At 44.7% G+C, this 25889-nt stretch overlaps 1 pseudogene; it reads left to right on the forward strand.

The window, feature by feature from the left end:
- The first annotated feature begins 723 nt into the window (after positions 1–723).
- Positions 724–3279, forward strand: LOC123399460 (annotated as a pseudogene).
- Positions 3280–25889: the final 22610 nt, after the last annotated feature.

Genomic DNA, 25889 nt, shown 5'->3' on the forward strand with positions numbered 1-25889 from the left:
AGATCAGGGAGGATTCATATAATCAATTGAGGCTACACTAAAAAATTTCACTTCTTAAATTAGGCGCCGATCTCCTTAGCCATGTTGAATTGCATGCTTAAATGCTCAGCTGTTTTCAGCTCAAAAAATCCGGGGCTGGTCACTCCGTGCCGTTTTGATTAAATTGCATTAACCGACCAACACATTTATTTATAAGCGTAAGCGAATGAGAAAGATGTGCAGCGTATTTCAACAAGGGCTGACTCTTATGGAGCTCCTGTGCATAGCAACATGTAGTCCAAGCCACCGGGTGAAGGTAATCTTGAGTACATGAAAAAGTGTGAGTGAGACGAACAGATACGTACCAAAGCTATTTTGCTCTTTTGTTTTTACAAAGAACCATGGAATAAAGAACATGTCTAGCATCCAGATCCAAGGAATAAAGGGAACAAAGGAAAAGTGGAAAAAATGAAAAAGACAAAAAGGAAAAAAAAGGCATATATTAGTTATATCAGGAGAATGGTGCATTTGCAAATGTCAGGATGGACTGCTAGTAGCAATAGATAACACACATATTTCCATGACCTCGTAGCACGCATGGTTGAAAACCGACGCTCAAGGAAACAATACTCCTGGTACTCCAGCAGTCCGATTGCCACCCTTGTGTAAGCTTATCATTTCCTTTAGTACAAGAATCTATGAGCTAGTTTGGTCTTAATGTTGTTCTATCAGTGAATCAATTGAATGCTTACATTGCAGCATAGCATCATTGGACGAATGGTTGTATTCTTTTTGCGTGTTTGTCAACATCTTCAACTTGTACTGATGTTTGAATTTGATATGTGTGTTAAGCAGATTATGGGCGTCGGAAACTGCTCCGACCAAGCAATCACTGACTTCTCTAAGCACATAGATGGGCAGTTGATGAGAGTGAACGCTCTGCTGGTGGCCAGCACCATCGTGATAGGAGTTATTGTTGGGATCGGTGCCTATGGTCAGCGCTACCGTCACCATCCACTTACCAGCTTCCTCTTCCTTGGTGCCACCACCTTGTTCGTGCCCATCCTCTCCTATGTTGTCTCTACCGTCGATAGTAATCTAGGTGTTGTCACTATTTCCCTCCGATGCACACATAATACCAGGGTGGTGCAGTACACGTAGCCACATTTACACTGTGTTCGTATGGGCTAGTCTTGTTCAGATTGCTGGCGCCAACACCACTACAATAGTTGCTGGTGATGACAACAAAGGACGAAACATTACCCTTCCTGGCACTGTACTGCTTGTTCAAGCAATATGGACCTCGTACATTGTCGTGTACTACCTAGGAGGGGGATATTATTCAACGAGACAATGGTCCATAAAGCATATGGATCTTGCAAATGGATTACCGGTTCTTCCATTGTTTTCTCTTCTCATTGCCAAGCTACTTCTCAAATATATGCTTGGTATGGGGCAAGCAGGTCATTAGCATTTGGGCGCAATCCTCATTTCATTGTTGGATACATGGAGCAACTAAAAGCCAAGCTAACAAGTGAGCATTCCTTCCTCCACTCATAGTTACGGGAGAGGACACAACATTGGTACAAAAGGAGCCTCATGGTTATAGTATCAAATGGTTATTTAACCAAGCTGATGGGACAGGGATAGACAACAACAATTTAGTGACCACTGATAAAGTTTGGAGGTTAGAGGATGATATATTTCCGAGGTATTCAACCAAGCAGCTAAAAGATATATGCTTTTCGTTTGCATTGTTCAAGTTGTTAAGATGTCGATTTACAAGGCATACAATTGCTGAGTTTGGTTTCATCAAGGCCCATAACTTATTGTCACACGTGTTGCTCCAGGATGTTGATGATGAAAGACCACTTGGGATGATTGCACATGAGCTTTCTTTCCTTCATGATTATTATTATTCATCTCTCCCAACCTCATATTCAAGCAGTTGGCTACCCATTTTGAGCATATCTATTTCACTTCTAACCATGGGTTTGAGCTTATTATATCTATTGCTCATAACAGTTGTGATTTTGCTGTATGCTTTTATGGGATGGCCACATCATGGACAGATGCAGTGTTTTCTGAATTGCCATCCTTCGTTCCAGAATGAACATGAAGATTTTTTCTATAGTTCTTCGAACAGATACAATATGGGAAATATTTTCTTCGATCTTGCCCCAGTGGGTTTGCTTGCGGCACTAGTTGTGCTTTCGGAGGTGCGGAGATTGCTTGTTACATCTGCTCTAACTGGACTAAAGTATTCCTGATCTGCTCCTATGTTAGGCATGCTTCTTCGTGGCAGAAATCACATTGGAAGAAGAAGATGCTTAGCCTTGTGCTGCGTAGAAAATGCAAGCTGCTAAATCATTGGGTGGACAAAATGAACCAATGCTCAGTCTTGGCACTCCACCCAAGCACAACCCCAGTGCCTCTTCTCGGACGCCTCATCCCACTGCTTCACAGGAAGAAGGTACCAAGAGCAGTGAAGGCTGCTCTCCTCAAGCCACTTAGAAGCCCCAATTGGAAGAACAGAAGCAATGGCGTGGCATCCCTTTGTACAAGGCTACAACTGCAGGCCGACAACAATCCGCTCTCAACATCGAATGGCGTCAAAGGTGTAGCTGATACCATGCTTGTGGCCCACATTGCCACGAGCATCCTTGAAGTGAGAACATCGGAGCCACTCCGCCAGGCTGACTCTGCTAATGAGATTGCCGCCACACACTTGTCACGCTATTGTGCCTACTTGGTAGCCTATGTCCCAGATCTACTCCCCGACAACAACGAGTGGTGCAAAAGCTTGTACAAGGGCATCAAGAAAAAAGCCAAGCGCGCACTCGCGGCATCCGGCAACACGGGCAGGCGTCATTGAGTCCTGAAGCGCTGGTCCAGCGCTGAGTGCCGGGTCTGAAGAGGCACACGACCTGCTCAAGAATGGTGCGGAGCTCGGGAAGAAGCTGGTGGAGCTGGCGGGAAATGAAGGAGAAGAGGTGGCATGGGAGCTCCTCGCAGAATTCTGGTCTGAGATGATACTCTATGCCGCCCCGTCGGACAATGTCGCCGCCCATGCCGAGGCCATTGCGCGGGGTGGCGAGCTGATACACTTCTGTGGGCGTTACTCACCCACCTCGGGTTCATCAGCCGGCCAGAGGCTGCCATGCCTAACACCCCTGGTGATGTTTAAGTCGTATGAGTCCTAGCTAGTTATGTGTTTCAATTCACTACCTTTTGTGTTGTTTCATGTTGATTGGTGTGGTGTGGTGTGGTGTGCTACTAAGAAGTTTGTCATGTGTTTCATTTCAGTACATACACTTTCAATTCCTTGATTTGAAAATGACATACAATAATATATATATATATATATATATATATATATATATATATATATATATATATATATATATATATATATATATTCCAATGTCGTGTGCTTCATTAACAATTTATTAACTCGGTTCTCACGAGCATGCCAATGTGTTCCTTCTTTCCTTCTTCTTTCTTGTACCAGTCAGGGTACGAAAAAGATTAGACTTTTATAGATCTCGGTTCTTCTCGCAAAGTGACTAAATTAAGAAAAAATACCGACTTACTAGGTGGGATATTATTTGCAGGCCTAAAGATCAGGGAGGGTTGGGAATTGAAAATTTAGAGGTAAAGAATAGATGTCTGCTAAGCAAATGGCTGTTCAGACTTTCTATGGAGACGGAGGTTATGTGGGTATAAATTTTGCGTAATAAGTACCTACAAACTAAAACTCTAGCTCAGGTGCTACTAAATCCCAATGATTCAGCATTTTGGAAAGGCTTGATGTCAGTGAGAACAACCTTCTTTCAAAAATCAAGATTTGTTGTAGGTGATGGGAAGTCAACTAGATTCTGGGAGGATACATGGATGGGGGACTTGCCTCTAGCCATACACTATCCATCTATCTATAATATTGTTCAACGTAAGGACCCATACGTTGCCACAATATTACAGTCTAATCCTCTGAATATTCAGTTCCGGAGAGCATTGATAGGACATAGATGGGATGCATGGCTGCATTTAGTTACAAGACTCATGGATGTCTGCTTATCGGAGGAGGCGGACAAGTTTCATTGGAAGCTAACGCCCAATGGAGTGTTTTCTGTGAAGTCCATGTATTTAAGCATCATAAATACATCTACTATTCCCAAGTCCAATAATATCTGGAAAGTTAAAGTCCCTTTACGGATCAAAATTTTCATGTGGTTTGTCCATAAGAAGGTGATTCTAACCAGAGATAATTTGGCTAAGAGAAATTGGGGGGCGGGGATAAACGTTGTTCCTTCTCTGATCATGAGAAGACTATCAAACACCTTTTTCTTCATTGCCCACTTGCTAAAATTCTATGGCAAACAGTCCATATAGCTTTCAACATTACACCACCGGATAGCATTGATACGTTGTTTGGGACGTGGCTAAATGGGGTAAACATGTATATTGCCACACATATTCGTATAGGAGCATGTGCATTGATCTGGGCTATTTGGAATTGCAGAAATGATGTGAACTTTAACAGATTATCAAATGTCAATTTCTTGCAGGTACTCCACACGGCATCGGCGTGGATCCGTATATGGTCGTTACTCACACCTGTGAAAATCAGGGAGCCTTTGGTTACCTGGTCTATCCGATGAGAGATGGTAGCACGAGATATATACAACCGGTTTGGATGGCGGTCCACTAATAGGATAGATGATTAGGCATCTAGGCCTATATTTGTAGCCGGTTGTGGCTTTTTATTATCCATTTATGTAATTTTCTGTTATTTTGGACCTGGTTCGGAACCGCTGAATGTTTGCTTCGTTTGATTAAATAAAATGGTTGGATGCATCGCCCTGATGCAGAGGCCGGAGGGAAACCTCCTTTTCTAAAAAAAATATATTCATGGGTTTAAAAAATATGTTCATGAGATGTTTGAAAAATTCTTACACAATTTAATATACTACTTCGTACCATTGAGAAAAATGTTCATGGCGTTTTAAAAAATGTCTAAACATTAAAAAAATGCTTTTCACATTAATAAATAAAAGTTTTGTGTTACATATTTTCATCAATGTGAATTGATAAATGTTCAACACGTATTTTAGAAAAGTATTCAACATGTTTAAGAAAATATTCAACATGTATAAAAAACATTAACATGTATTTGAAAAATGAAGAACAAAGAGAAAAGACATACAGAGAAAAAGAAACCAATTTGAGAAAAAGATGAGATCGTTACGGAAATCACATTGAAACATGGAAGAAGAATAAACCGCAGAGAAGGTTTTAAAACCGATCAAAACCTGTCCATGCAACCTTTCCAAAACTGCTCTAAGGAGCTACAATGTTGGGCCAGGCCATTAGCGGAGAGCTAGAGGCGAGACGAGGGCATGCCAAGCAATGTAGTACAATAGTTACTTCACCATACACCAAAAAAAAGTATGCACTAGTAGAAAAAAGGGCTTCCGTCCCAGCTCAATTTACACATTAGTCCCGGTTCCATTACGAACCGGGACTAATGTTAGCATTTGTCCCGGTTCGAACGACAAGGGCCCCGGTCGGTCTTTATTCCCGGTTCAAAAGGGACCTTTAGTCCCGGTTCGTGTCTCGAACCGGGACTAAAGGGTTTGGAGGCTTTAGTACCGGGACTAAAGGGTAGACCTTTAGTCCCGGTTCGAGACACGAACCGGGACTAAAGGGGTTTTGTATTTTTATTTTTTCCTGTTTTTAAATTTTATTTCTGTTTGTAGTTTCTGTTTTAAATTGCTTATATCTTTTAGGATATTTAATTTTTTTGAGTGATTCTTTTTGCATTAGATTCAAAATTTTGTCTAGTTTTTGTTTGTGCAATTAGTTTTTAAATTTGAATGGTTTACATTTGAATTTGTTCAAATTTTCTTCAAACCCAAATTGTGAATAACTTGAGTTTACAAATAGTTTTTAATTTAATTCTTTTTTCTCCTAGTCATCTGTTAGATTGTTATCACAGTAAGATTTATTTGGTTATTTTTAGAATAATTTAAATTTAGATTTTAATTAAAACAATATTGTTTTGCTTATATAGTTGTTTTAGCCATTTAATTGTTGTTCTTTATTATTTTTTGTTAGTACTTTCTGTAGATTTTAACATGTTATAGTATGGTGCATATTGAATGCATAAAAAGTATGGAATTAAAATCATTTTAATAAAATGCCTTTGTAGCAGATGGGTTTTCGTCTCAAACCTTGATACTTCGAAGGATGATCCAGTTTGTACACGAAGTGCATCTAGTTTTTATCGTAACTCTCTCAACTTTTTAGCACATGCCATGTGGGTGAAACTATGATACCATGCTAACTTTCAACCTTTTCAGAGTTCACTTGTAGTGCTTTTCAATTTCAGGGTCAATTAGCTCAAAAAAGTAAGTAAATGCATGAAAAATACCAAATGAAGTCAGAAATATTGAAAATTTATGATGTGGCTTTAAATGGTGTATTTTAAACACAAAAAAAGTATGGAGTTCAAATAAGTTCGAAAAAATGAAATCCCTTTGCAATAGATGAGTTTTCGTTCGAAACCCTGATACTTCGAAAGAGATTGTTCATTTTGTACACGAAGTGCATCCAGTTTTTGACGTAACCCTCTCAACTTTTTAGCACATGCTATGTGGGAGAGATGATGATACGATGCCAAGTTTCAACCTTTCAGAGTTCATTTGTCGGGCTTTTCAATTTCAAGGTCATTTAGGTCAAAAAATCATTAAATGCATGAAAAATAGCAAATGAAGTTATAAAGGGTCAAAATTTAGGATGTGGTTTTGAATGGTTTATATTGAATGCACAAAATGCATACATGTCTAAAGTTGAAATAAGTAAAAAATAATATATCTTTCTAGCAGATGGGTTTTCGTCCGAAACCGTGATACTTCGAAGGAGATGGTCCAGTTTGTACACGAAGTGCATCCAGTTTTTGTCGTAACCCTCTCAACTTTTTAACACAAGCTATGTTGATGAAATGATGATACCATGCCAAGTTTCAACATTTTCAGAGTTCATTATAGTTCTTTTCAATTTCAGGGTCATTTGGCTCAACATAGCAAATAAAGTTAGAAAGGGTTAAATCTGGCTTGGTTAACCTTAGTTGTGATTCTGGCGGGGACGGTGCTAGCAAATGTAGTCGACGGGTATGATTGGACTCTTGGCTGAAGGGGATTCTGAAATTTTCAAACTCTACCCTCCCTGGACCGTCTTTTTTAGTTTTGTAGAAAATAAACAAAAATGCTAAAATCTTCAAAAAATAAAATCCTTTGAGATGTAGTTAGGTTTTAGTGCCTAGTTGGTATACAAATTTTGAGATATGAATTTTGACCGTTTTTTCAAAAAAGGGAAAAATGTAAAACGGCCATAACTTTTGCATACGACATAAAAAAAGTTTAATATATAAAAAAAACTAGAGAAAATTGGGAATCGATTTCACCGGGGCTTGCCCGGTGAAGTTTTCTCAGATGCTCAAAATTCCAAATGTAAAAAAAGTTATGGCAAAAAGAAGTTTTTTCCATAAAAATAAGAAAAAATAATTTTATTTAAAATCTTTAGGTTGTTCTCATTGAAATTCACTATTATTATTACTTATTTTGTTTATTTTAATAATTGTTTGAATTCAAAAAATTAAATCATGTGACATGACATCAAACCTAGGTTGTTTAGGATTGATAGCTTACTATTGTCAGGAGAACAACAAGTGCAAACTTGGCAACTAGGGGCGATAGAACTAGGAAGTTAAGCGTGCTCGGGCTGAAGCACTGAAAGGAGGGGTGACCGGCCGAGAAGTTAGACGATTTGAAATGAGTAATCTACGCTAGAGCAGTGAGGATGGGTGATTAGAGATTAAATTGTCAAATAAATCAAAGATTTAAAAATTGAAATAAAACTTAAAAACAAATCAAAGAATATTCAAAAATAAAATTTGAAATATAAATAAATAAGGTACCTTTTGGGGTCAAACAAACAAAATAAATAGACGGATCCTTTAGTCCCGGTCCGTGTTAAGACCCGGGACACCAACCGGGACTAAAGCCCCTTACGGGCCGGGTCTATAGGCCCTGTCCCCACTAGTGATGTAAGCATTGGGCATGAATGGATTCTTCAAGTACGACGATGGGCTGGCCCACTACGAGAATTTGGGTACGTCCTTAATGTAAAACTGCAGTTGTGTCATTCTTATCTGAATAGTAGCGGTTTTTGTTTTGAATTTTTTATTTATTGAGGGAAAGTATATGAAAAAGGAACCCTTTCTCACAAAACAAACAACTTTTTGTTATTTCCTTTCCCCTATAAAAAAACAATTGCTCTTTGAACCTATAAAACTGAGTTCATATTTGACTATTTATCCAAGTGCATCTGCACTTTTATGATATTGAACTTATGTACTGCTATGGTGAACCTATGGATCTTCTCCTTATGATCTTGAAATTATGTTGAACTTATGGATATTCTCCTTATGCTCTTGAAATTATGTTGAACCTATGGATCTTCTCCATATAATTACTGATACATATAAAATACTGATACCAAGTAAATGCAAAACCTTCGCATTGTGTCATTATATGTGACAAAGTTATCAGGTAAAATAATAAACTTGTAATATAGCAATTATTTTTAAAAAGTGTTCTTAGAAATGACCTATCATGTGTGAAGATTCATTGCTTTCAAACCAAATGATCAATCTTATCGCTAATTTCATGGCATAGTTTGTTCAAATGATCTCATATTGTGCACACGGGTGCGTATTGGAATGGAAAACAATGTTTGCTAAGGAAGTTCTCATTTTCTTTGGACGCAAAATTCATTTTTCATTTTTCGAGTACCCAAAATGAGTTTTTTGTGAAGAAACTACCATATATTTGTTGCGAAATTGGACCAAATCATTTTCTAAAATACTAGGACATATTTAATATACAATTGACCAATGGTTGGGTGTCAAAAGCTTTTATCCACCTCTTGTAAAAAAGACAAATTTTCGCCGGTTCATGTGGAAGCGGATCAAATTTGAACTGCAGCTATCTTATAGTTTGCTCTTTATGTTTTCCAAAATGAATTTTTAGGTATAGAAGTATCTATTTAATCAGAGAAACACCGAAAGTTTTCCATAATTCAACCACTAGGTAGGAACGGTTATACCCGCCGTTTTTACCGCATATTGAAATGGGCATGAAAAATTCAAAACAAATCAAAAAAATGGAAAACTTTCACATTGTGTCATTATATGTGACAAAGTTATCAGGTAAAATAATAAACTTGTAATATGACAAGACATCGAGGTTTGGATGGTGTCTGAGGGCCCCAACTCCAGAGCGTGTAAACGAGCATGCCAACCGCGTGGTCACCGCGTGACTGTGACATTGTCGCGCGTTCTGGGAAGTCTAGGCATGTCTGGTGGGTTTATCACTCCCCCGTTAGGTGTTAGTAAGAATAATACAATAGAAAAATCTCACGAGAAGACTGAAATAAGCTCAAACATGAATTAACAGCCAAGTGTTTGATTAGCGGTGGGGGAAATTCACAAGGCCAATGGGCCTGATTTTTGAGTGAGGATGATCGTCTACTAAGGAGACTGTCTTGGCAAATTTTTAGCTCAAATGAAGGAGTCTAGGTGGCACTTGGTTTGCAAAGTACCACACTTGGCAAAAATACGGATGTTGAATCTGGGCTCAAATGAATGCTTGGATTGATCTACAATTTGGTGGAGGATGGTGATTTGGGCATAGGAAAGTACTGTACGTTTTTATACCATTTGGACATGCCAAAGTGGCACTTCCTTCACAATGCTCTTCTATGGACAGAAACTTGTAAAAATTATTGAGAGGAATTGGATAAATGAAATGAGCTCACATTTGATGTAGATAAGTTACACATATAAGAACATGCCCTAGTAAATTATCAGTAGTATTCTCTGGATGGTGTGTGCATGGAAGGTTCCCATGCCCCCAATGCAAGGCAGCTCTTCAGTTTCATTGGTTGCAGGAGGGTCGGAAGTATTCTTGCTTTGACTTGCATAGACAATTCCTGAATCCTGACCATCAGTTCAGAAAAGACAAGAAGAACTTTACCAAAGGTAAAGTTGTCAAAAACTTGGCACCACCTCCGTTCACAGGCCAACTGATCCTGGATCAGTTAAACGCCCTCGAGCCTGATCCAGAGCGTCCAGGGTATTTCAAGGGGTATAATTCAAAACACGCCTGGACTCACAAGCCATGCTTCTGGGATCTGCCTTACTTTAAACACCTCCTTCTTCCACACAATATCGACATGATGCACACTGAAAAGAATATCGGAGAGGCTATTTTTGGTACATTGTTCGACATAGATGGGAAGACATTAGGTAATTTAGCTCCAACAAGAGGAGAAGAGGAGAAGAAATAGGCAAAATGAAAAGAAACAAGAAGAAGAAGAAGAAGAAGAAGAAGAGAAGAAGGATAGGAGGAGGAGGAGGAGGAGAAGGCCAAGGACCTTCTTGTCCTTCTCCTCCTCCTCCTTCTCCTCCTTCTGCTTGATTTCTTCTTCTTCTCCTCCTCCTCCTCTTTCTTCTCCTCTTTCATATTATCCTTGCTTTAATTAACCCATTTAGCTCCAAAATGCCATAATAAGCTAAAAATGGCATAAGAACCTTGGTTAGCTCATGAATATTATATTCTTAGCTTGTTTTCCCGCTAAAAATGACATAATTAGCTGAAATACATCATATTTTGTTCTTCTTCTGACTTTCTTATTCACATTTTTGCAGATTGGATATACTACATGCATGGAAGCTGGCATTCATGGAGTTGAACAATGTCGATGGATGAACTTTATATGTATATTATCTTGTTTTTATTTGAGTTGATGAACAATGTCGAACTATATGTATATGTATATATGGATAAACAGTGCAATACTTTGTATGTTGGTTCTTCCGATATATGGGGATGTACATTGATTTATATGTATATCATATATGTGTGGTGAATTATATATATGTGTTGGCAAGTATATGTGTGGTGAACTATATATCATATATGTGTGGTGAATTATATAAATGTGTTGCCAAATATATATATATATATATGTGCTGTGAAATAATATAAAACAAAAAAAACAGGTACTATATGGGCTCTTTGCCGTCTGCCAGCTGATGGCAAAGACTTGTGCCATCAGCTTGCAGATGGCAAAGTTGCCACATGGCACCCAGATGTGCATCCTGGGGTGTGTATATAGGATCTTTGCCGTCAGCCTCCAGGGTGGGCAGACGGCAAAGAAGAGGGCGCAGAGGGGGGGGAGGAGGCAGACGGCAAAGAGTGGAGGGGTGGAGAGGCAGACGGCAAAGAGTGGAGGGGGGAGAGGCAGACGACAAAGAGTGGAGGGGGGAGGGGAGGAGTAGGCAGACGACAAAGATGGAGGGGAAGGAATACGACAAAGAGTGGAGGGGGGGGGGGAGGAGGAGGCAGACGGCAAAGATAAAGGGGGAGGCAGACGGCAAAGATAAAGGAAGAGGCAGACGGCTTTGTCGTCCGCTTTGGGGGGGGGGGGCAGACGGCAAAGAAGGTCCTATGCCGTCGTAGGCTGACGCAGAAATTTTGCCGGCCGTGAGAATCTTTGTCGTCTGCTGTTTTGTCTTTGCCGTCCAGGATTTTGTCTTTGCCGTCTGTGATGGCAGACGGCAAAGAAGCTGATTCCTGTAGTGCCACCCAAAAATTATTATCTCTGTTTTCAAAGCTTGAGCTCTGGCACCTCTGCAAATCAATGCTTCCCTCTGCGAAGGGCCTGTCTATTTATTTTCTTGTTGAGTCATCCTCTTCTTATATAAGCACCAATTAGAGAGCACCTCTGTCATTTCTATGCCTTGCTTTTGATTGATATTGAGTATGACTATGACTGGATCTTCGTTGCTATGAATTACAATGTTTAGTCAGCCCTTGATATTTGAAAGTGCTCTGCATTTATGTTTTGCGGTCTCAGAAAGAGCTAGCGAGGTACCACCTATTCATATTGCTTCATGCTTGTTTTATTGAATTGTTGGTATCTGAAACTCATTATTATTTGCTCGCTAGCTGTTTATGCCATTGATATTAGTTTACCGTGAGACCTTTGTGTCACTTGCTTATGTGGTTAACTTGTGATCTTGCTGAAATTCTGGTTATGAGTTAGACATAGTTGCAACAACAAGATCAAACAGAGTTTGTCAAAGTTTTTCTTTCTCTTTCAGTTTGTCAACTGAGTTGCTTGAGGACAAGCAAGGTTTTAAGCTTGGGGGAGTTGATACGTCTCCATCGTATCTACTTTTCCAAACTCTTTTGCCCTTGTTTTGGACTCTAATTTGCATGATTTGAATGGAACTAACCCGGACTAACGTTGTTTTCAGCAGAATTGTCATGGTGTTGTTTTTGTGCAGAAATGAAAGTTCTCGGAACGTCTTGAAAATTTACGGAGAATATTTCTAGAAAATATGAAAAATACCTGCGCAAAGATTGTTGGAAATATGCCCTAGAGACAATAATAAATTAGTTATTATTATATTTCTTAGTTCATGATAATGGTTTATTATCCATGCTATAATTCTATTGATTGGAAACACAATACTTGTGTGGATACGTAGACAAAACACTGTCCCTAGTAAGCCTCTAGTTGACTAGCTCGTTGATCAAAGATGGTCAAGGTTTCCTGGCCATAGGCAAGTGTTGTCACTTGATAACGGGATCACATCATTAGGAGAATCATGTGATGGACTAGACCCAAACTAATAGACGTAGCATGTTGATCGTGTCATTTTGTTGCTACTGTTTTCTGCGTGTCAAGTATTTGTTCCTATGACCATGAGATAATATAACTCACGAACACCGGAGGAATGCTTTGTGTGTATCAAACGTCGCAACGTAACTGGGTGACTATAAAGATGCTCTACAGGTATCTCCGAAGGTGTTCGTTGAGTTAGTATGGATCGAGACTGGGATTTGTCACTCCGTGTGACGGAGAGGTATCTCGGGGCCCACTCGGTAATACAACATCACACACAAGCCTTGCAAGCAATGTGACTTAGTGTAAGTTACGGGATCTTGTATTACGGAACGAGTAAAGAGACTTGCCGGTAAACGAGATTGAAATAGGTATGCGGATACTGACGATCGAATCTCGGGCAAGTAACATACCGAAGGACAAAGGGAATGACATACGGGATTATATGAATCCTTGGCACTGAGGTTCAAACGATAAGATCTTCGTAGAATATGTAGGATCCAATATGGGCATCCAGGTCCCGCTATTGGATATTGACCGAGGAGTCTCTCGGCTCAAGTCTACATAGTTCTTGAACCCGCAGGGTCTGCACACTTAAGGTTCGACGTTATTTTATGCGTATTTGAGTTATATGTTGGTTACCGAATGTTGTTCGGAGTCCCGGATGAGATCACGGACGTCACGAGGGTTTCCGGAATGGTCCGGAAACGAAGATTGATATATAGGATGACCTCATTTGATTACCGGAAGATTTTAGAGTTACCGGGAATGTACCGGGAATGACGAATGTTTCCCATGCGACGTTCCCCAACAAAGATCCACCAGAGGGTACGGGCCAGTGGGCCACAAGCCCTGTGGCCGCGGCCTCCCCCTGGCCGCGGCGACCAGGCTTGTGTGGCCCACGTGGCTCTGCCGCCCCCAATTCCAGCGCTATTTATTCCATTTCGTCCCGGAAAAAATCAAGAGAGAAGATTTCATCGCGTTTTACGATCCAGAGGCGCCGCCACATCCCGTTCTTGCCCTGGAGGGCAGATCTGGAGTCCGTTTTGGGCTCCAGATCAAGGAGATCGTGGCCATCGTCATCATCAACCTTCTTCCCTCTCCAATTCCATGAAGCTCTTCATCGTTCGTGAGTAATCTATTCGTAGGCTCGCTGGGTGGTGATGAGTAGGATGAGATCTATCATGTAATCGAGTTAGTTTTGACGGGGATTGATCCCTAGTATCCACTATGTTCTGAGATTGATGTTGCTACTACTTTGCCATGCTTAATGCTTGTCACTAGGGCCCGAGTGCCATGATTTCAGATCTGAAATTATTATGTTGTCACCAATATATGTGTGTTTTAGATCCGATCTTGCAAGTTGTAGTTACCTACTATGTGTTATGAACCGGCAACCCCGGAGTGACAATAACGGAACCACTCCCGGTGATGACCATAGTTTGAGGAGTTCATGTGTTCACCAAGTGCTAATGCGTTGGTCCGGTTCTTTATTAAAAGGAGAACCTTAATGTGTTATCCCGTAGTATCCCTTTGGACCCCGCTGCCACGGGAGGGATGGACAATAAATGTCATGCAAGTTCTTTTCCCTAAGCACGTATGACTACACACGGAATGCATGCCTACATCACATCGACGAACGGGAGCTAGCCACATATCTCTCCGTGTTATAACTGTTGCATGATGAATGTCATCCAGCAAATCACCGATCCATTGCCTACGAGTTTGTCCCACTGCCACTGTTACTTGCTTTGTCCTGCTGCTGCTGCCACTACTGTTGCTTCTTGCTACTGCTGTTAGTCGCTACTGCTGCTACTTGCTACTGCTGTCACTACTGTTGCTCCTTGCCACTGCTGTTACTCATTACACTGCTGCTACCTGCTACAATACTTTTCTGGCGCCATTGATACTTCAGTTAGGAATAGTCTGCCTTGTCAACAGATCGTTTCTGGCACCGTTGCTATCATACTATCTTTGCTGCTTATATCCTGCTTGCAGATACTAATCTTTCAGGTGTGGTTGAGCTGACACCTCAACTGCTAATACTGAAGAATATCCTTTCACTCCCATCGTGTCGAACCAACAAATTGGGTTGAATACTCTACCCTCGAAAACTGCCGCGATCCCACACGCTGGTGGGCCATTGCAAGACAATTGCTAATTGTTGAGCAACTGGAAGCAGTTCTTTTCTGGTGTCATTGCCGGGGACTGCCAGCACCGCACACAAACTCCATGTCTTTGGTGTGACAATCTTGGTGCCACTTATGTGTTAGCAAATCCTGTTTTTCATGTTAGGACTAAGCATATAGAGATCGACTATCATTTTGTGAGAGAGAGAGTTGCAAGCAAATAATCGGCGATCAAGTCACCGATGGGTTTACAAAGGCTTTTCTACAAAGTTATTTGAAGTGTTTAAACGTAATCTCAACTTAGGAAAGTTTTGATTATGGGAGGGTGTTGAAACACATCTTATCTCTAGAGTCTTATCTCTAGATAGTTATACCCGAAGGCTTGCCTTGCAAGACAAGGGTTGTATTCAGGAGGTAGTTTAAACTAGTTGTTATCTTGTTTATCTCGATCTCCCTCCTGTAGTATCTCCAACGGTCTCAAGTAGATCGATCTGTGTAACCTACCGAGAGTTGGCTCTCCTGATCAATATATAACATCGTCGCTCCCATGTATGGGGGTAGGGACGATTCATATACTTTTCACATACCCAACACCATTGTTCCCACCCAATGTTGAACAGTACGGTCTGATCTCACTCTGTGCATTTTAAAATTGAACAAAAAAAACGAAACCAAACGAATTTTATATTTTTTTTATGGTTTATGACTTTCGGCATGAAATTTCCCGACTGTTTTGAAGTTCCACTTTTGTTTTTTGCATATACCTAAAACCCCAATGTTTAACCGAATTAACCAAGATATATCAGTGACGTACTAGAGCTACGGAAAGACCACAACATATATGAGATTCCAATGGATACGTAAAGTGAGAAGTAAGGCCGAAATATATAAAAGAGATGGAGCAACACAGAAGCTATATCAAAAGGAGATTCCGAGCTTAATTAATCGCCAAAGAGCATCGAATCAAAGAGCGGCCAAAGTGCCAATGGCAAGACCGTATTGTATTGTACACACTTGGAAACACATGCATGATTCTCATACTGTCTAAAGCAAAGCTATTTCCTATCTTGCATATGCATGTTGCGTTGGAATAAGCCGCGGCGGCGAGCTAGCGCGCCTCGTGCGTGTGTGGGCGCGCACCGGGTATGTCTGGTTTGTCGGGTCCGCGGAAGTGGCATGCCTGTGTGTGCGTGCGTGGTGTGCGCGGGCCGCCAGGGTAGGGTGGCGCCGTGTGCGTGCGTGTCTGTTACAGACTAGGTCTAGGGGAGCGTAGCGACCGGGAGGGTTCGGTGCGTCGCGGGAGTTGCGGGCGCGCGCGGAGGACGCGGCCAGAGCGTGCTAGGTCGTGGGCGCGAGCAGGCAGGAGTGCGGAGAGCATGTCCGTCGTGTGCCTGGGTATAAAACCCTAGTGTTGGACATTGTAACAGGTGGGGGTGGAGTACGAGCTCGCCGGAATACACAGGTAGCCGTTCGGAGGCAAGATGTTCGTGCACCGGGAAAACTTGTGTGTTGTCTCTTCCTCTCTGCCTTCTTGTCTCCGGTGATCGCCGGCGGTAGGGGGTTCCATTTTTGCACTAACATCTCGTATCAGAGCGAGGTCACATCACGCGCCGGCGGCCATGTCGATAGTCCCGTACGGGGGCGGCGGGGCGGCGGTGCGTCGGGTTCGATGCATCTCCTGCCGCTGGTACCAACGGGCTACACCTCCTGGTCAATCAAGGTGGAGGCTATCCTTGATGTCGGGGGGCTGTGTGGCGTGGTGCAGCAGGCGGATGGAGCAGCAGTGGACACCAGGAAGTGCAAGACGGCGCGGGCGATGTTGCTCACGGCACTGCCGGAAGACTTGCTGATGCAGTTTGCAGCGAACGCGAGGGAGGTATGGGACTCTCTCAAGGTGCGGTTAGTCGGAGCCGATCGCGTGCGGGTGGAGCGGCTGGCCACGCTCCGAGGCGACTTCGAGCGGCTGCGCATGGACGACGGCGAGTCCCTGGACGCATTTGCGGGGAAGATCAGCGGGATGGCGGCGCGTTACGCGGGGCTCGGATCGACCCTGGACGACGCCGCGATGGTAAACAAATTGCTCAACGCCGTGCCGGATCGCATGTACGTGGCGGTGGCCGGAATCGAGCAATTCTGCGATGTCTCGCCCATGGTGTTCGAGGACGCCCTTGGTCGCTTGAAAGCCTTCGACGAGCGGCTGCGTCGGCGCGGGCAGGACGGTGCCGACCATGGCGTGGAGCAGCTGATGCTCACCGCGGAGCGGTGGCTGTGCGCGGGAGCGCCGGCGAGGCAGTGTGCGGGACGACGACGACGACGGCAAGAGCGTGGCGTCAAGCGTCCGGTAGAACCGACGCGGGCGCTACTACCACTACGACGAGCGGGGTCATTTCAAGAAGGATTCTCATCGGAGGAAGGGGCCGACGGCGGAGGAACATGCGTTGATGGGAGACGTCGACGTCGAGAACGCCACGCTACTCTAAGCCACGGCTTAGGGGGTGAGTGTTGCGTTGGAATAAGCCGCGGCGGCGAGCTAGCGCGCCTCGTGCGTGTGTGGGCGCCCACCAGGTGCGTCTGATGCGTCGGGTCCGCGGCAGTGGCGTGCGTGTGTGCGTGCACAGTGTGCGCGGGCCGCCAGGGTAGGGTGGCGCCGTGTGCGTGCGTGTCTGTTAGATACTACGTCTAGGGGAGCGTAGCGATCGGGAGGGTTCGGTGCGTCGTGGGCGTTGCAGGCGGCGCGCGAGGACGCCGCCAGAGCGTGCTAGGTCGTGGGCGCGAGCAGGCAGGAGCGCGGAGAGCATGTCCTTCGTGTGCGTGGTATAAAATCCTAGTGTTGGACATTGTAACAAGTGGGGGTGAGTACGAGCTCGCCGGAATACACAAATAGCCGTTCGGGCGACAAGGTGTTCGTGCACCGGGAAATCTTGTGTGTTGTCTCTTCCTCTCTCCTTTCTTGTCTCCGATGATCTGTAGCAGGGGGTTCCATTTTTACACTAACAATGCACAGGACGCCACCTGATCCAGGCTAGGTAGGCAAAGGAGGAGACACATGCGCTAACCAGCCCTACAAGCCGTACGTCAGGAATCTGGAATTCCTTTTAAAGATGCTCACATCACATCACAGATACTATGTAACTTCAAATGCAAAGTTGATTTACACCAGCTAGGAGGGACAACATAAATGAAAAAACATGCTGTAAATGTATAGTGGGTGGTTCAAATCCGATCGTGAAATAGACATGTACTCCCCTTGCTTCGAAGCAATCGTTCTTGCTCATAGGTGAAACTTGTCTAATATAAGTTCGTTCTTGCTCCTAGAGAATTAATATGAGCCGGAGAGATCGAGCACCGACGTTTATACAGCACTGAATCAGCTACTACATTAGATGTGTATATGAGACAAAAGAGTGTATATTGTACAAGAGCTTTCCTTTTCAGCAAAGAACAAAGGAATAAAGAACCTGCCTAATAACAAAGTACGTAGTGGAAGACATGAAAGAGGGAAAATCACATGATTTATTAATTACGTCTGGCATGGTAAGGCTGCATCAGCAAATGTCTCCATGACCACTTAGTAGCACGCATGCTTGTACTCCAGCAGTCCGGATTGACGTCTCCAGCAGTCCGATTGCTACCCTTGTGTGAGGTAATTTCCTTTACTCCTAAATCTAATCTTGTTAGCACAACAACCAATCTATTTTTTTTTGTTTGAGCTGCTAGTACAGCAATTTAGTATGAGCTGATTGTTCTCGTATTGGTGGTTGATTATTAATTTAAATACGTATGATTGCAGTATACTAGTATCATACGTAGCACTGTACATATTATTTTTTGCATGCATATTTAATTATTTATCAACAAATTCAATATGTGTTGACGTTGGATTTGGCATGTGTGTTAAGCAGATCATGGGCACCGGAAACTGCTCTGATGAAGCAATCCGTGACTTCTCTAATCACATAGATGGGCAATTGGTGCGAGTGAATGCTCTTCTGGTGGCGAGCACCATCGTGATAGGAGTTATGGTCGGGATCGGTGCCTATGGTCAGCGCTTCCGTCACCATCCCCTGACCGGCTTCCTCTTCGTTGGTGCCAACACTGGTGGAAAAAAGGCCTTTGGTCGCGGTTCGCAACTGCCATTAGTCGCGGTTGCGCAACCGCGACCAACTAAGCGCGACTAAAGCCCCCCACCTTTAGTCGCGGTTTCTTAAGAACCGCGACTAAAGGCCCGTCCACGTGGGCGCCAGGCGGCCGTCGGGGCGGAGGACCTTTAGTCGCGGTTCTTCTGGCCAACCGCGACTAAAGGCCGCCACAGGTTTAGGGTTTTAGCGCGCGCGCCCCCCCCCCCCCTAAACCTGTTTTCTTTTTAATTTGTATTGTTTTATTTCTTTTGTGCTTTATTTTAATTTTGAAGGAATTTCATATATTCTACGGTACTACATACATGCATATGAATGTACAATTTCAAACAAATTTGAAATTAGAACCAAAAAGAATTCAAGAGGAATATACAATATATATTCAATATCATCGGATGACCATATACAATTTTGAACAAGTTTCCATACATAATTTAATGCATATAAAGTTCTACGTCCTCGTAATGGTGTTCTCCTTTAGGATGGAGGACTTCCCTGCTGAACCATCCAGCTAGTTCCTCTTGAAGTGGTCGGAAGCGAGCTTCTGGACTAAGCATCATCCGGAGGTTATTCCTCCCCGCATTGGTATCACTCGGAACCCGCTCAGAGGTGTATCTCCGGATCATCTCACAGACATAGTATCCACATAGATTGGTCCCCGCTGGCTGAATATCCCCAGCATTCTTAGGCTTTGACCTTTTGAATTCTAGCTCTTTTTTGAATTCACCGACCTTTGTATCTACGAACCGTCTCCAAACCCTACGAGGCAAAGAAAATTAAATGAACAAGAGAGTTATTAGTTACTTGATATTAGGAAATGAACGAAATAGGCCGATCGATATAGAGCGCAAATGAATGAAAATAATTACTTCTGCAGCATTCTTCTCATGCCGCCCCAAAGCTTTGGATCCATATTCAGAGAGTCGTGGACGAGACATTCTGAGGTGTTAACTTTAATTACTAGCAGAATCCAGTGGAACCTGCGGACACGATACATGCACAGTACGTCATGCATAACTCATCGATTAGCCGGCCACATACCATGCATGGAGTAAACAAAAGAGAATGTGCTCAAGACAGAAACACTCACCCAAAATGGTAAGGAAATAGAATATCACTTTTGAGTTCCTGCTTTGTAAGAAACTGCCACAGGTCTGCCTCCATGTCGGCGGGGTGATGCTCCAACACATGTCCATTAACGATGTGTGGGTCAATGAACCCAACATCATGGATGTTCCTTACTCTGCATTCCTTAATCTTCATTCTGCATGTATAATAGCGGACACAACAATATAGTTAGGACATATATATAGTGCAGGCAATATGAACGAGATGGGGTAGAAATAAAACACTTACAGAACGTAGCAACTGATGATAGATTTGTCGAGATCGCGCAGATTGAAAAGCTGGAACAATTCACTCAGTTCAATTTGTACATAGTAATGTTTGAAGTGATGCTCATGTCTAACTTCCGCATAAATATAATCTTTGGCGTTTTTATTTTTTATGTAACCCTTGTACCATTTCAGCAGACCTTTCATTTGTGGAGGTAGATCCTTTTCCTGCGCAGGCTCGACGAGAGGCCCATTCTTGACATATGTAATTACTACCTCCTTCACTGGCGCCTCATCAAGGCCTAACAGTTCACGAAGAGTAATACCTAAGTTGGCCGCTTGTTCTCTGGCACTCGTTGCAGTCAATCCCTATGCTGCCGCAGCTTGTATGATCTCGGGGGCATCCGGACCGGCGGCTTCCACTATAAGCGGGGCAATCGATTGTTTACTTTGTTCCCCGAGCTGGGCAACTTGTTTCCCGCTTTTTTTACTTTCGGCCTTCTCCCGCTCTTTGTTCTCCTTGAACATGAGTGCCTGCCTGCGAAGTTCACGTGCATAGTCGTCAGGCAGATTCTTCGCGGCTTGGGACGGTGTGCTCAAAAATGACTTAGCCCACTTCTTTTGCTCATCAGAAAATACTGGCTTGGGCTCGGGCTCTCTTTTCTTCTTGCAGTCCGCCTTCCATTTCTCCAAATCAGCAGCCGCGGCCGCGTCGACTTCCTCGGCACTACGTTCCCAAGGCCTTGTGGGGAGAGGCTTCAGTGATGGCTCCGGTACCTTTGTGGTCTTAGGTACATAAGGGTCCGGGTTAATAATCCAGGACTGCTTCTGCTTCTGCTTCTTTGCCGGAGGTGGATTGGGGGGCGGCGTCTGATCACCCGCCGGACGAGGACTGGGGGGCGGCGTCTGATCACCCGCCGGACGTTGTGGACTGGGGGGCGTCGGCTGACGTGACGGAGGTGTAGGTGAACCGCCACCACCACCACCACCACCACCACCGCCACCGCCACCACCACCACCGTAGGGGGGTGGACTTGTTGTCCTTGGCGCCTCGCCTGGAAACTTGATAAACTTCTTTTGCCATAGAATGAAATGGCGCTTGACATCTCCAAGTCTTTTCTCCCCTTCAGGTGTAGCAATGTCAATCTCCAGGTCCTCAAACCCTTGGACTATGTCCTCCACCGTGACACGAGCATAGCCATCTTGAATGGGGTTGTTGTGGTGGAGTGCTCCAGGTAAACATGGTAAAGCACTGCCGATGGCTACCTTCATGGACATGTTCCCGATAGGATAATACAGATGACATTCTTTCATCTCCTTTATATCGTCCACGGGGTAGCGAGGAGGCTCCGGTGCAGTAATTTCGACCACCAGAGGCTCCGGTGCAGTAATTTCGACCACCAGAGGCTCCGGTGCATTAATTTCGATCGTCGGTGCATCTGCACCAGCCGGTGGGGCCTCCGTGGAAGCCACGCTGCTTCTCCGCTGCTGGCTTCCGAGATCCGCTGGATGATCTTCATGCTGCACCCGAGCTGCATCTCTTTCGGCTACTAGTACACTCATGGTTTTCTTCATCACATCCATTTCCGATGCCAACCGCGCCACAACATCTGCTTCCCGATCCATCTTTCTCTTACGGCTTCTGTAACCGTACGGGTCATCGTTCTGGGGGAACCCTATTTTCCACGGAATGTGCCCCATGCCTTGTACACGTCCTCCGTGTTCAGGATTCCCGAGGGCTTTTGTCAGCGCGTCGTTCTCTCTGTTGAACTTGATCTTCCCCTCTTGAGCATCCCTCATTGCGTCAATAAGGGCTTGGGTGGGTTTAATTAATTTGCCCCGGTAAACACACTCCCCTGTCTCCGGGTTCAGCGTTCCCCCATGCCCGTACCACCAGCTTTTGGCCCTTGGGTCCCATCCCTCCGTACCTGGACGGATTCCTCGCGCCCTCAGCTCGTTCTCCATCTTCTCCAACCTAGGCAACAAAATGCGATACCCTCCTGGCCCCATAATATGATTGTACTCCTTCTTAGCCGCATTTTCCTTATTTTTTTCGATATTTGAATGAACTGCTCCGATTTCTTTTGCTTCACAAATTCTGGCCAATCATGTTTCAGTTTCTCATATTGTCCTTTGAAATCCGGAGTCTTGTTCTGCTTGACAAAGTCATGGGCTAGATTTTGCTTGAATTTCCGGAATGCGTCGGCCATCTTATGAAGAGCGAACTGTTTGACTAGCCTCCTCCTCTCCTTGTTTTCCTCAATCTTGTTACCCTCCTCATCGAATTTGTTGTATTCCGGAGGTAGAACGAAATGTTCCATAAGCTTCTTGAAGCAATCTTTTTTTGTTCTCTTATCGACAAAAGTGAAACCTGCAGCAATTCGTGCCTTCTTTGGCTCATTCCACTCCTGGACGGTGATCGAGACGTTGTCTCTAACAACGGCTCCGCATTGGCTGACAAACTTGGTGGCGTTCTTGCGGGGCTCCAGCGGCCTGCCGGTTGCACTGTCGACAACCTCGATGGTGCATGTTTCTCCTTGTTTCATCGTCTTGGTTGCGCCACGCTTTGACGACGTACTCGATTGTTTCGACGATCCGGCCGAGGGCTAAAATAAGAAAGAGAGTCGCGCGCGTTAGTACACACATATTTATTCAAATCAGTTAGTTTGTATCACCAGAGGCTCAATGTATATATATACCTCGGCGCCGGAGGTGGTTGCTACTTCCATTTGAAGATCGTCGTTTATCGACGTTTGTTCGGCATCATCTTGCTGACGGCGCCCTTCATCTTCACCGTCAAGGTTCAGATAAGAAGAGATATCATCTTCTTCTTCTCCGGTCGGCACATATAGAATATCGCCGTTTATGATGCCGAACATATGTGCTTCACCGTCCGGATCATAGTTGTCCATAATCGGGTCAGCTCTATCGTCCGCCATTATGTCAGTCCTGAAAACACGTAGTAAAAACAAATTAATTAAGTGAAGAAGGGGGGCGGTGGCGGTGGCGGTGGCGAAAGGGCGGTGGCAAAAGGAGGGGGCGAGGAAGGGGTGGGAGAGGGTGTCGCGGTAGAGCGCGAGACGGGGCGGCAGACGACGGCGTCACGGAGAGGGAGACCCGGGACCATACTTTTTTTCTCATCACTGCCGTGTGTACTAACCACACGAGTATGAGACCCGGGACTGTGCAGGTGCATCGAGAAAATACTTTCTTTGTTCCTAAATAATTGTAGTTAAAAAAACTAGACTATCTTTTTTTGACTATAATTATTTAAAAACGGAGGGAGTAAATATTATGTAAGTATCTCATTATTAAAAGAGGAGTTGGTTCCGTTGCCTCTCCTACTCCCTTTGTTTTTTCGTCCCATGACTCCCTCTCTTCTTGGTTTTCTGTTGATTTTTTGATACTCACAATTGATCCCACACATAATTTAAACTACACAAATAAAGTAACTTGAAATAATCTAAAAGATAATTGATACATTCCCAAAATCATGTCCTGCAATAACTCAACCAAAATAGATAGTCTTAAACTCAACCAAAAATGGTGAACTTTTCCAAATTCGCTAATTTTTTTCAATTTAGATTGATTAATTATTTAAATTGATGATTTTTTAACTCGATGATCTTTTTATATTCGATGAAACTTTTTCATATTTGATAGTCTCTGTTCTTTTTCATATTCGATGAAACTTTTTATATTCGATGAAACTTTTAAATAGATAGTCTCTGTTCTTTTTCTTCCAAGACGTTCTTCCAAGACGTTCTTTTTCTTCCAAGACGTTCTTCCAAGACGTTCTTTTTCTTCCAAGACGTTCTTCCAAGACGTTCTTTTTCTTCCAAGACGTTCTTCCAAGACGTTCTTCCAAGACGTTCTTTTTCTTCCAAGACGTTCTTCCAAGACGTTCTTCCAAGACGTTCTTCCAAGACGTTCTTTTTCTGCGAGCCCTGTCGGCATCGATGGGCGCGGGGACGAGGGCGGCTATGAGCGCAGCGACGAGCGCAATGCTTCGAGCGGAGGAAGCGAGGAAGGCGGCGACAGGAAGCGAGGAAGGCGGGCGCGGCGCGGGAAAGATGAAAGGATAGGGGTGAACCCTTTAGTCGCGGGCGAGGGCGACGGCGGGCGGCGACGACGGCGAGGGCGACGGCGGGCGGCGTCGACGAGGGCGAGGGCGACGGCGGCGGCAGGCCTTCGGCGCGCGCGGCAGAGAATCGGAGAAGACGAGAGAGATGGAGAAGACGGCGGCAGGGGAGGCGACCCGCACTTGTATTTATAGCCCCCCCCCTTTAGTCGCGGTTGGGGACGAGACCCGCGACTAAAGGTACCCTTTAGTCGCGGGTCGCCTCCCCAACCGCGACTAAAGGGTTTTTGGCGGGTTTTTTGCGTTCCCGCGCCCCCCCCCCCTTTAGTCGCGGTTGGGGAGGCGACCCGCGACTAAAGGGTAACCTTTAGTCGCGGTTTGCCAGACCAACCGCGACTAAAGGCCCCCCCCCCAAATCTTCTTTTATTTTCAGAACCTTTTATCTTTTTCTTTTCAGAAAAATCATCATTGCTTTTATAGAAACTTCAAACATTTTATTTTCTGTTTTCTAAGCATATTTTCGTAGGAAAAATATGCATAGAGACAATACATTGAATCTGCCTAAAACGGGACAGAAAAAAGAGAATCCATTTAAAGGGAACATTGGCCACAGCCTCTCTCCCCCCCGGCCTGGGCCGGCCTTCGGCCTCGACCCATCTTGCTCACGCCTGCCTGGTGCGGTGGCTGTGATGCCCCGCTGAGAGGCCTCTCGCCCGAGCCGTGAGCGCGCCGCCCCTTTCTTCTCCTATCCGCCCGCTGAGAGGTCGTTTTTGCGTTCCCCGCGCGCAACGACCTTTAGTCGCGGTTGGTCTGGCCTTTAGTCCCGGTTGCACCAACCAGCCGGGACTAAAGGTTAGATGACCAGCTCTGGATTCCTCTTCTTCCCGCCATTTCTTCCCTGTCTTCCCGCCTCTTTCTTCCCGCCACTTTCTTCCCGCCTCCTGTCTTCCCGCCTCCTGTCTTCCCGCTCCCATTTTTCCCGCCATTTCTCACTACATATATGTAGCCCGGCTTGGCCAGCATTATCACATCTCTACAATCTCTCATCACTCTCTCATGGCTTCCACCGCACCCACTCTAACCTACCAGCAGGTGGAGGAGCTTTGCGCCTCGAACTACCCTTGTCCACCGGGCTACCGCGTCCCCACCGGCTGGAGCCTAAGCGCCGGCGGCGTGCCGGTCCCTCCCGTCCCTCAGGGTACTGCGCGCCGGGCGGCCATCACGAACCACTACTACCTCGACCTCACGCCGGAGCAGCGGATGAATCCCCGCTGGCATCCCGATAACCAGCATACTTGGGACGCCTTCTTCATCAATCGGCGTGAGAGGGCGCTCGCCAGGTATGAGGAGGACGGTCTGCCTCCTGGGAACTTCCACGAGGCCGGCCGTCGGCTATGGTGGTACGGCCGGACTCTGCAGAGCGTCATGGACTACATCACGGCCGGCGATATCCCCCGCCTGCGCTACCCTCAGT

The sequence above is a fragment of the Hordeum vulgare genome, chromosome 5H (genome assembly GCF_904849725.1).
Source record: "Hordeum vulgare subsp. vulgare chromosome 5H, MorexV3_pseudomolecules_assembly, whole genome shotgun sequence".
Lineage (NCBI taxonomy): Eukaryota > Viridiplantae > Streptophyta > Magnoliopsida > Poales > Poaceae > Hordeum > Hordeum vulgare.